Consider the following 13,382-nt stretch of genomic DNA (forward strand, 5'->3'; position numbering starts at 1 on the left):
TACTGAAAACTCCAGTGGCTGTTTCCATCTCATAATCTGACAACACTTTCTGCTATCTACAAAGAACCAAAACTCCACATGAGCTTGCATGGATGTACACTCTGCATTCAAACTACTTAGCACTTTTTAAGCAGTTATAAAAGGATCTGGAAGGTTTTCTCTTTTCTGAAAGAAGATTTCAGTAGTATTCAAAAGCAAGTTCCAAGCTTTTGGGGATTAACTAGAAATAATTGTATTTAATGTGTTCATTTGCATGCAGGTATGGGAGGAATGTTGCTAGATGGGAAAATGCAAGTACATTTTCATATTTTCCCTAAATATGTTTTGTGATTTTGTAGCTGTTCTTACGCTTTCTGAGTTTCCATTTGGACTCACAGCCTCTATGACACTAGATTTGTTACAAGACTGTGGGGGAAAATAAACGTGCCTGTCTTGCCTAAACTCTTATATTGCAGGACCTTGAACTGTCATTTTTTTCTGCAGTCAGTTGTGTAGATTATAAAGCTTTACCAATTTTACCAGAAGTACAGCTAGGAAAAGCAAGCCCAAAAAATACATGGACAGGTTTGTGAAGCATTCAGAATATATTATCCATCTCTGCTTGATCTTGGAAGATTAAAAAGCATTTGTTTAGTACTCAGATTTTCTCAGCACGACTGTTTTTTCAAAAGATCATGGTGCTTTGGTTGTTATCTGAAAAAAGTAAGCACTTCAGATTTTGGCCTGGAGGTAAATGTTTTACACAGCCTGTCTGCTCTAGATATTCTCAAAACCAAAAATTGATAATCTTGATGAAATTAGAAGTGAAAAGTAGTTTTTCATTATTTGACTTAAGTGAATAAAGAATGAAGAATGTATCAATGAGCGACTAGTATTTCCTTGAGAAAACAATACTTCCATTTTTTGCCATTCTAATTCCATTATAATGTCAATTTTTCATCTAACAATGGTGGCAATTTGATCAGTGATTTATTGAGACTAAAGAGGATGTCTTGCACTAAATTGAATCCCAGATCAGTGATTTTTTTCTTTTAATAATATGGTATTAAATTGGAAAAATATGCCTTTCTCTGAATTTCTAACCTGTGAAACTGGAACAAGAATGGGGAAAATAAACATATAGAAGACTGAAAAGTGCTATGGCAAAACATTTGTTTTATACAATGAGTGAGTCAGTGAAGGATCTTGTGACAATAGTCTATCAGCTGTTCATCGTATAACCACATCTGACTGTTACTTGAATTTTCTGCTCTGCCAAAGGAATCATAGCCAGGGCTTAGCCATCCTTACAGTTTGAAAGCTTTATCTGATATGTAATCTAAATGTTCTTGGCTATAATATAAGGCCATAGTTTCTTGAACCATCAATTGAGCACATGAGGAACAGCTTGTGACCTAGAATTAAGAGCCTCAATTGTCTATCTCTAGACTTAACAAATTTAAGTCCTACAAGCTTTCCTTAAATCTGTTCTAACAGATATATAATAATTATTCTCAGTCTATTACAGACCTTCTTGGAAAGTTGATATCTCAAGCTGGTCACTGTTCTATCTTTACTTGTGAAAAAAAATATTTCAAGATTGTTGCAAGTTTTACAAATGAGGGGCCTTTCTATATACCCTAGTATCTTGTTTGTCTTCCTTATAACAGTGTGGTACTGTTGTTTCATATTCAACTTAAACTGCTGTGACCTGCAAATAATTTTCTGCAAACATGGTGTCAGTCATCCTCAATCCTTGCATTTATGTAAATTTTTATATTAAGTGTAGGAAACTGAATCCCATGCTAATTATATTTCCTAGGTTATTTTTCCAAGACATAGATGACTTTCTGAAGACTAGTCCTGTCTTCCACCAGGCCTACATGGATTTACTGTCATCCGCAGATTTAATATGCATACTAACAAATCCTCAAATACTTTCATGACAGTTTGATTTAGAATACTAGAATTCCACCTTCTGTATTCTCTCTGTTTATCAGAAAAAAAAGCCAATACCTATTTTGAACTTATTTTTCAAATTTATATCTAGGCAGTAGTTGTTTCAAATAGTCCATGTGCCTCTAATATACTTATGCAATCATGCGAGATATAGTTTCAAAAGCGTTACTGTGAAGACTCTGTATATGACTAGATATATCAATGTATATGATATCATTGTACTATCCTATCCACAAAGCCTTTTATCCTCTTATAAACAGAAATAAAGTTTCTTTGAAATGATTTGTCCTTCATGTATCACTTTGTTGTCACCTAGGTGTCTCTAAATTATTTCTTTCACTACCGACAAAATTAAATTTAAGGTTATAGATTTACAGCTTTCCACTTTTTAAGGTATCTGTGCTTTTCCAAAGACTTGATTCTTCAGCTCGCCTCATCATTTTCTCAAAGATAACAGTACATGGCTCTAAGGTTAACCCAGCCACTTCATCTCCCTAAGTACTCTAATTTAAATTTCACAGAGCCCACTAGATATCAAAAATTGTATTTGGACAGTTTCTAACCTTTTGCTTTAGCCTAGCCTAATTTATTCTACGTTAATTTAGGATACTAATTATGTTTGCCCACATTACCATCACTTTTTTATATAATGGAGACTGAAGCAAAATGGATTCAATGTTTCAGTCTTTTTGGCTAAACAATCCAAGAGTTGTGCGTGTACCCTTGTTGCCACAATGCTATAACTTAATGTTTATTTTAACTACGTTATATTTGGGGGAAATAATTTGTTGCCAGCTGGTGAGGCTTTATTTGTTCACAATATTTTTAAAACAAATTAGAAACATGTTATAATTTGATAGCAGAAGTTGGAAGACATGCCACTAGTTGTCTAATATTACTATTTAGGATCCTGATACTTTCATACATAAACTAGCCTAATACAGCAGTTGAGTGAACTTTAAAGGAGTTTGAAACACAGTTGCATCTGGGTATTCTCTCTTGAGGAGTAATTTCAGTCTTCTGTCCATCAATCTATTTCAATTTCCCTTCAGTTAAACCCAGTAAAAACTTTCTGTAGAGAGACACCCAACAAGTCTACTTAGTTGCTTCTTAACCTCTGCCTGGTTGCAGCAAAGTGATTCAGAGACCATGAATATTGTGTCTATAGTGGGTTGGCTACATTCCTTAAAAGGGCGATCTACAGAATCCATCCATATTATAGAGGCATTTCCTATTTACAGCAGTCTGCACATAAAGTAGAGTTCTGTCTGCACATAAAGAGGTCCATTCCTTCTGGGATTCAAAGACTAGGCTCACTCCAGAAGCACAACACACAACTGTGAAAAGCTCTGAAATGAGCAGGCAGTATTGATGTTAAGATCCTTTAAGAAGAGGAAAAAAAAAAAAAAAAAAAAAAAAAAAAGCAGGGGGGATGGGAAAGCAAACTCATAAGAGATTTAGGAGCCTGGGTCCTGTGTCCTCCTCAAGTGAAGGCATTCAAAGCCATATCTAATTTTCTCAGAAAATTTTTGAAGAGCTGTCATATGGATTAGTTTTAGTGGGGCACCTCTCCTGTGAAGTTAGGTATCTTTAAGATTCATAGGACTAAGTCATTAACAGTATTTTATAGCTCTGAGGCTAGTTCTGCATGGAGAAATACTTGGATTCCTGCCTATGGTCTGTGGAACTACTTCTGGTTTGGTTTTGTTTTTTTTTACTGAATGACTCCAGTTAATTTCCCAGAATTAATCTAGAATAATATAGGATAATCTGGAATTAAATCCAGATTCCTTGAAGAAGCATGCTCTATCTTCTAACTAAAAGAAACAAATTTTAATAAAAATTTGATTAAAAATAGTGATAAAGAGAAATTCTGAAAGTGTTAAAGATTAATGAGTATCTAATTTTAAGAAAAGTAAAACTAGAAAAATAGGGGCATTAAAAAGGTAGAGGAGATGTTGATAGATGAAGAAAAGCATGAAGAAAAGCAGGGAGGAAAAGGAGATGTGGCCTATTGTGGACAAATATTGGCAGAATGTGATTATGGCCACCAAATCTTTTGGCAACTCAGTGACAGGAAATGATATGATTAAGCAGCAATCAATTAATTAGGGGTGTATAAATCAAGCAATTAATTGTATAAACACACAATTAATTAAGTGAGAAAATCATGTAGGTGCACAGTCAATTAGGTTGTGAAACTCATTATAAGCAAAATACACAAGCAATGGAATGGAATTAAACAAGCAAAGTTTACGGATTAAAAATTAGCTAAGCAAATAAAACCAATAAGTGGGCAATCAACAGAAATGGTGAATTAGTTAAGCAGGATGAAAGGTAATTACATTATTAAAGTCATCAATGAATCAATAAATTTATTCTCCACAGAGAGTGATGTGATCAGTAAAGTATGGAGAAGTACCCCAGTCATTATCAGAAGGCAGTCAACAAGGCATGAGAACAACTACCTGGAGAATGTTTAGTGGGTGTTCTGGGTACCATCAGCAGCCTCAATAAAGTAGACTCCAGAAATATACCTTTCTTACTGTATTAGCAACTACAGTGTGCTATTGTGCTCTTTGGGAGGAATCATATTTTATCTATGGAAAAAAAAAAATTGCCTTTTAGAGGAAAAGCTGTAAGTAGAGTCTAATAACAGCAATAGCTCTTTGCAGATCTAAAGGCATGTGACATATAACATCTCTTATTTTGCAATAAATAGAGTTACTTGATGGTGAAATTATAATATGACAATTCTACTTAGTTGAAAAAAAGAAATAATAAAGCTCAAGATTGTTTCAGGAATACTTGCTTTACGTTTTCAATCTTTTTATTAAAAATTCAGTTTTGCTATTTCCACTGTCTAAATAGTCATCCAAATGTCTTCTGTAGTTATGTTTGTAGACAGAAAAATCATAGTAAAATGTTTTACATAAGCTAAGACCATAGTTGCTTTTACTTGTCTACAACTATTTTAAGTCTGTTTAAATAATAGTAGCTTTTTACAAGACTGATCATGTCAACAAATAAATTACATATTTAAAATGAACTATTCTGCATTTTAGCTTTTTATAAAAGATATGCAAGATTTTGAAGTAAACTAAGTGAACTGTAATTTTTATGATAGAGCTAAGAATTAGAGGTTGCAAATGACTGGAAACGGCTGTGTAAAATCCTTCATATACCTCTTCCAGTTCATTTAATTGCCTGACTTTCAAAAGTCCTATCATTCTCACTTTGCTCAAAAATTGTCAACGGTACTGGTTTGTGTGAAGATCTTGTAATGAGTATTAATTTCATGGTCTCATTAGTCCTTCTTTATTTTCACTTGAAACCTTATTTTGGAATTGACTACATTCTGAGAAGGTGAAGAACTACCATAGTACAATATATTGCAGTACACAAAATTTCGAAGCTTGGAATTACCATTAACCAGGAATTAAACCTTGGAGTACGTGCCAAAAGTTTAAGTTTTTATGTATTGCAAAAGTGTTGTAATATTCCTCAAAACAAGCATTGCAAACTGATGGAATTCAGATTTATGGTTAAAGTGAAAAATAATACAGCATGTGGAAATGTTGAGCTGAAGCATGCAAACAGTCTAGTATTTGCCTTGTCATGATACCACAAGCAGTTGGTGGTCAGAAGAATATGTAAATCTTCCAGGTCTTGCATGGGATAAGTACAGAACTACCACATCACTTCATGATGCCAAAAAACCAAAGAAAATGCTAACATACTACCTCTTAAGTGCAAGGATGATGTCAGAATAAATAAGCAGGAACAGACCTAATAGGAAAATTTCTGATAGATTTTCTATTTAGGAGAGTTTCATCAGAAAACGCCTCTTTGTCAAGCCTAAAATTTATCAGTTAAAACACTCCAGGTTTAAACTTTCCCTGTATACAGGAACAGATTTTTTGAGCTGCTCAATGCAGGGAAGGTCTGTGTTCCTGCCCTACAGCAGTCCACCCAGCATGTCTGTCCCCGAACCTCAAAAAAATGAATACTTAAGCTTCCTTACCCATGAGGTAACCCAGCAGATCATGGCCCTGGAACAATCTATAGGAAAGTGGAGTCTTAGAAATTAGAGTTAGAACCTGGTGAATTATGAGCATTGATATATGACATAATTTTATACCTGCACAATTACAAATCAGATAGGCCAATGACAAATGTTATCTAATCTTTTTCCTGATATGAAGCCGCTAGTACTTTTTCTAATTGCTGTACGCTTCACTGGGTAAAAAACTGGCTGGATGGCCAGGCCCAGATAGTTGCAGTGAATGGAGTTAAATCCCGTTGGCAGCCGGTCACAAGTGGTGTCCCCCAGGGCTCGGTATTGGGACTGGTTTTGCTTAATATCTTTATCAATGATCTGGATGAGGGGATCGAGTGCACCGTCAGTAAGTTTGCAGACACCACCAAGTTAGACAGGAGTGTTGACCTGCTTGAGGGTAGGGAGTCTCTGCAGAGGGTTCTGTACAGGCTGGATTGATGGGCCGAGGCCAATGGGATGAGATTCAGCAAGGCCAAGTGCCGGGTCCTGCCCTTGGGTCGCAACAACCCCATGCAGCGCTACAGGCCTTGGGAAGAGTGGCTGAAAATTAGCTGCCCAGTAGCAATGGACCTGAGGGTGTTGGTGCACAGCCAGCTGAGTATGAGCCAGCAGTGAGCCCAGGTGGCCAAGAAGGCCAATAGATCCTAGCCTGTATCAGGAATACTGTGGTGAACAGGACTAGGGAAGCGATTATGGCCCTGTACTTGGCACTGGTGAGGCCACACCTTGAATCCTGTGTTCAGTTTTGGGCCCCTCACTACAAGAAGGACATGGAGGTGCTGGAGTATGTCCAGAGAAGGGCAACGAAGCTGGTGAGGTATCTGGAGAAGAAGTCTTATGAGGAGCAGCTGAGGGAACTGGGGTTGTTTATCCTGGATAAAAGGAGGCTGAGGGGAGACCTTATTGCTCTCTACAGCTATTTGAAAGGAGTTTGTAGTGAGGTGGGGGTCAGTCTGTTCTCCCAAGTAACAGGCAACAGGACAAAAGGAAATCACCTGAAGTTGCACAAGGGGAAGTTTAGATTGGATGTTAGTAAACATTTATTCACTGAAAGGGTTATAAGGCACTGGGACAGGCTGCCCAGGAAAGTGGTTGACTCACCATCCCTGGAGGTATTTAAAAGATGCATAGATGTAGTACTGAGAGACATGGTTTAGTGGTAACTTGGCAGTCCTGAGTTAAAGTTAATGGTCGGACTTGATAATCTTAGTGGTTTCTTTGAACCAAGATGATTGTATGATTCTATTCTATGATTCTAATATCATGCCAAGTATATTTAAAAAACCTGTCTTGTGATCTCCTGAATGGGAAAATTTGAGACCTCAGACAGTATCTGTGTGCTGCATTTAAAATTCATATTTTTCTAAACTTTTCAGAAATGTTTGTATCTTCCTAATTATAATTTAATACTGTTCTTTAAATAAAAGTATCTCCAGATATATAGCTGAATAGAAAACTGTCCTATATATACCTGTGGAAAAATATGGTTGTCTATACCAGTGAAAAACCTTTGGATTATAACAAAGCCTTTCAAAAGAGCTAAAAATCTTCTGTAAGTACTTGCTGCAAAAGGCTAAATAACAATAGCTCAAAGTTTCACTATAAGCCGCAGAGAATAGACCTATTTTTTTGAATATTTTAGGTGTCTATGGGCAATTTTAATGATAGAATCAGCTTTAGTGACTTGTAGAACTTCTCAGAGGATTTCAGTTGCATCAGTTGGAGTTTGGGATATTGAATTTTAATTTTTGTTCCACTATATTATTAAGTATGAATCACAAACAGCTTGAAAATTACTTGAAATATGTTTCAGTATACAGTTACTCCAAATAAGGACTGAGACATCAACAAAGGATGAAAAATTAAGTAGAAAACACTTGAATCCCCCCTTAGGGTTCACACATCACTCTGCTCTGCTCATGGAATATCTTGTGCATTAAGTGCTACAAAAGCAATTCCTACATTTTAGACTAACAGTAATATGTTATTATCTTTAGCATTTACTCATTCTGAACAAACAGTTATAGGGCAGAAAACAAACAAACAACTCAGCATCATACTTTACTTGGCATACATAATTCAGGTTATATATCACTTTACTTCTAAAGAAGGAATATTTTAAAAATAATTGGAGTTAATAACTTCAGATCTATTCATTCTGTCATTTACCTATTCAGTCTATCCAGTTCCTGGATTCTTCCTCCAGTCAATGAGGAGGGTTAATAAGGACTTTGGTCTATGATGGGGCTATACTCTGCTCATGCTGTATTCGGAATCTGAACAATGTAAAAAGTCAGCAAAAGTAAAAATTGCTCTGGACTGACAATACTGTTTATATATGTACTTAATATTACCTATCAAAGCGAACAAAGTAAAAATGATGCATTAAGAGATATAACATGACTTAAAGATTTTGAAAGAGAAGGTTGGTTTCTATGGATACACTTGTCTCCTCATATATACACATATACACATAGACGTATATATGTAAAATTATGAGTGCAGATAGGTATTTAGAAATTGACAATTTCCCCTCTCAAATAAAGACACTATGTCATCAAACAGGAGTTTTATCACCAAAGGCCATATTCTCAGCTGTTATAAGCTGCCCTAGGTCTCTTAGCAGACTTTCTATTGATCTAAGCCAACGCTTTCAATTGTGCACTTAGACATATATGGAGTTTTTCCCTCTGTATTTTATTTTATGAATGAAGATATTGTGACCTTATGAAGATATGTTACATTACATAAACTTACATTTCTCAATTTGTAATTGCAATACATATTAGATTGAAGTATAAAAGATTAAAAAAAAAATAAGTATTATGACACAAATCTGTATAAATTTTAAAAAAATTATTAAGGAACTTATAGCCATATTAATTTTCTCCCCTTATATTAATGCAATAGAGTACACTAATTAGCTTAGTTATTTAGGTTTTGCTTTGTTCCATTTGCATTCTGATATCAAGGTAATTAAAGATGACAGTTATGTTGGATGGGATGTTATCCTTTGTATTAAGTGGAAACTCCGCCAGTTGGAGAGGTTAGATTGGTTTGACTAATACTTTCTGATTTATTAATTATTTTATGTTTTCAAACTGGATTCTGTCAGAGTATTTAGACACTACTCCAGCACTGTACATTAGAATGTGAATGTTTAAAGTTGCTGTGGACCAGTACTAAGCTTTTGTCATATATTTCTAATATGTTTGGCTTGCTGTAGTCTAGAAATAGGATTTATTTATTTAGCACAGCTTACTAGTATACTATAAAGAAATCTTTGTTTTTAAGAATATATTTCAGAAAACCTTAACAGCATCTTCAAAAAGGGCATGAAAGGGCAGGGAACTAAAGGTGATCCACTAAATCTCAATTTCCAGGAAAATAATGGAATAAATCCTCCTAAATGCTGTGTATAGGTACAAGAAGGAAGAGAAAGTGATTAGTAACACCCAGCGTGGATTTCCTACAGGCAGCTTATATCTAACCAAACTGATAGCCTACAAAGAGATGACTGTCCCTGTGGTTGAGAGAACAGTGGCAGATGTTGTTTGTCTTGACCTGATCTCTGATATTATCTTTACAGCCAGTGAGATACGGTTTGGGAAGGTTGGCGATCAAATGCATTAAAAATGGGCTGAACTATTGGTCTCAAAGGCTTGACGTCAATGATATAAAGTCTACTTGTGGACAGTTATTGGTGTTGTCCCTCAGGGGTTAACACTGAGGCCAATACTGTTTAAAGTATTTAATAAAGACCCAGGTGATGAGACACAGTACATCCTCAACAAGTTTTGGGGATGATACTAAACTGCGTATGGAATGGGGGTGTCGGAGGAAGACTGACTGACATTCTGTAGGGCAGAGCTACTGCAGAGCAACCTTGACCCTGGAAAAATGGGCTCATAGAAACCTCCTGAAGTTCAACAAACAGATGAAAACTTCTGCACCTGGTTTGAAACAACCACATATAACAGTGTAGGCTGGTCCCTGGCTGGAGACAGAGCAGCTCTACAAGATTCACAAAGACCTTTGCAGGACTTGTAGGTCATGGTAAACAACAAGCTGAATGTCATCAGCATCGAGAGTGCTGTTCTTAATTTAGATCTCCCAACACAAGAAAGTCACTGTTAAACCAAAGTGAGCCCAGCGGAGGACCACTGTGACAACTGGGGCTGGAGCACACGTTGCACAAGGAGAGGCAGTGATAACTGGGTTTTGTTCATGAAGTTGGTGAAACCTGAGGGTGGAGCAGGGACTCAGAAAGGTGGTGAAACCTTCATCTTTGGAAATATTTAAAAGAACCTGAAAAGGTCCTGAACAACTTGATCTATTTTGCCCTGTTTCTCCGAGGTAGCTAAACCTTCAAGGTCCCTTCTAACTTCACTCATTCCATGTTTCCATGTTGTCCAGGATTATCCAGATAAACTTGGCTCCTACATAGAACACAGACAGTGAAATATTATTTTCAGACAGCTGGACAAATGAAAGAAAAAATGGACTGTCACTGAATAAACAGCTCCTGTATTATTTGTTATCTATCAACTCTCTTGAGTTCTTTTTTTTTTTTTTTCCAGATATTTACTTAAAAGTTAATAATCTGTGCAGTGTTTTCTGTCATTAGACAGGTATTATGTTCATGTTTAAAATAGCTATTATTGAAACACAAAGCATAAAAAAAGCATGTTACTACTCATACAACTATTACCATAAATATTCCAGTAGTTTGAGTATAACACTAAAAATATTCAAATTCTTGAGTGATATGTTATTTGCAAGAATCTGCATAGTTGCAATTTGCCAGTCCACTGAGTTTTCTTTTTCTGCTTTCCCCTTGTCCTGGTTTCAGATGGCATAGAGTTAATTTTCCTTCTAGTAGCTGCTGTGTTTTGGATTTAGTATGAGAATTAGTATGAGAATAATTTTGATAACGCGTATTGTTTTGGTTGCTAAGGAATTCTTATATTAAGTCAAGGACTTTTTCAGCTTCCCATAGAAGATGAGAGGGAGCATAGACAAGACAAGTTGGCCACAGGAATATTCCATACTATAGATGTCATGCTAAATATATAAATGGGGTTTGGCTGGGGAGCAGGAATCCATGATTGCTGCTCAGGATGGGCTGGGCAATCAATCATCGTCTGGGCAACCGATCATCAGCTGCTGAAGGAGCTGGGTGCCCTAGTGACAGAGGATGCAGAGAAGGTGGAGTTACTGAATGCCTTCTTTGCTTCAGTCTTTAATGCTAAGGCTGGCCCTCAGGAATCCCAGACCCTGGAGAAAGGAAGACTCTCCCTTGGTTGAGGAGGATCAGATTAGTGACCATTTAGGCAAATTCAACACCCACAAATCCACGGGCCCTGAATGGATGCACCCAGGAGTACTGAGGGAGCTGGCAGGTGTTATTGTGAAGCCGCTCTCAATCATTTTTGAAAGGTCGTGGAGAACAGAAGAGGTGCCTGAAGACAGGAGGAAGTGACAGAGATGCAGAGAAGGTGGAGTTACTGAATGCCTTCTTTGCTTCAGTCTTTAATGCTAAGGCTGGCCCTCAGGAATCCCAGACCCTGGAGAAAGGAAGACTCTCCCTTGGTTGAGGAGGATCAGATTAGTGACCATTTAGGCAAATTCAACACCCACAAATCCACGGGCCCTGAATGGATGCACCCAGGAGTACTGAGGGAGCTGGCAGGTGTTATTGTGAAGCCGCTCTCAATCATTTTTGAAAGGTCGTGGAGAACAGAAGAGGTGCCTGAAGACAGGAGGAAAGCCAGTGTCACTCCAGTCTTCAGAAAGGGCAAGAAGGAAGACATGGGAAACTACAGGCTGGTCAGCCTAAACCTCCATCCTTAGAACGAAGATGGAACAGCTCATTCACGATGTCATCTCTAAGCATGTAGAGGAAGAGAAAGTTATCAGGAGTGGTCAACATAGATTCACGAAAGGAAAAAATCACACTTGACCAAACTGATAGCCTTCTATGATGGTTGGGGAGATGAGGGGAGAGCAGTGGAGGACTCTCAGAGGGTTGTGGTCAGTGGGACAGAGTGTAGTCGGAGGCCTGTAACTACCAGTGTTCCCCAGGGGTCAGTAGTGGGTCCAGTCTTGTTCAACATATTCATCGACAACCTGGATGAGGGGACAGAGTGTACCATTAGCAAGTTTGCTGATGACACAAAACTGGGAGGAGTGGCTGACATACCAGAAGGCTGTGCTATCATACAGCGAGACCTGGACAGGCTACAGAGTTGGGCAGAGAGGAACCTAATGAAGTTCAACAAGTGAAAACGTAGAGTCCTGCAAGGAGGGAGGAGTAACCCCATGCACCAGTACAGGATAGGAGTTGACCTACTGGAAAGCTGCTCTGCAGAGAGAAACCTAGGAGACATGGTGGACAACAAGTTGACCATAAGCCAACAATGTGCCCTTGTGGCCAAGAAGGCCAATGGTCTCCTGGGGTGCATTAACAAGAGCATGGCCAGCAGGTTGAAGGACGTTATCCTCCCTCTCAACTCTGTCCTGGTGAGGTCACATCTGGAGTGCTGTGTCCAGTTCTGGGCTCCCCAGTTCAAGAAAGAGAAGGACCAAATGGAGGAGAGTCCAGCAGAGAGCTAGGAATATGATCAAGGGAGTGGAGCGCCTCTCTTACAAGCAAAGGCTGAGACCTGGGTCAGCTTAGCCTGGAGAAGAGAAGACTGAGAGGGGATCTCAGCAATGCTTATAAATATCTAATGAGCAGATGTCAAGAGGATGTGTCCAGACTCTTTTCAGTGTTGCCTAGTGACAGGACAAGAGGCAATGGGCACAAACTGGAACACAGGAAATTCCCATCTCAACATGAGGAAAACCTTCTTTACTTTGAGGGTGACAGAGTTGTGGAACAGGCTGCCCAGAGAGGTTGTGGAGTCTCCTTCTCTACAGATACTCAAAACCCACCTGTGCAATCTGCTCTAGGTGAACCTGCTTTGGCAGGGGTTTGGACTAGATGATCTCCAAAGGTCCCTTCCAGCCCCTAACATTCTGTTATTTTGTATATTATTTTACTGTTATTATTACTATTACTTCCAGCCCACAAGTTGGTTTTTTTTTTTCCCCTTTTCTCCCTCTTCTCCTTGTCCTTCCAGGGGATGGGGGCGCTGAGTGAATGCCTACGTGGTCCTAGGTGCTGGCTGCGGTTAAGCCATGACACCACTTCCCCAAATATTTATGGAATACCATTATAATAGTTCTGAAAGAACTGTTAGCAGGATATTCTTTGCAAACACTCACCTTTTAGTTATTCTTCCTCAGCTACAGTTATGGTGGTTGAACCCCAGCCAGCAGTTAGAAAAACACAGCCGCTTGCTCACTTCCCCCCAGTTTGGATGGGGAGAGAATCGGAAGA

Source organism: Charadrius vociferus, unplaced genomic scaffold (assembly GCF_000708025.1).
Source record: "Charadrius vociferus isolate BGI_N301 unplaced genomic scaffold, ASM70802v2 scaffold65, whole genome shotgun sequence".
Lineage (NCBI taxonomy): Eukaryota > Metazoa > Chordata > Aves > Charadriiformes > Charadriidae > Charadrius > Charadrius vociferus.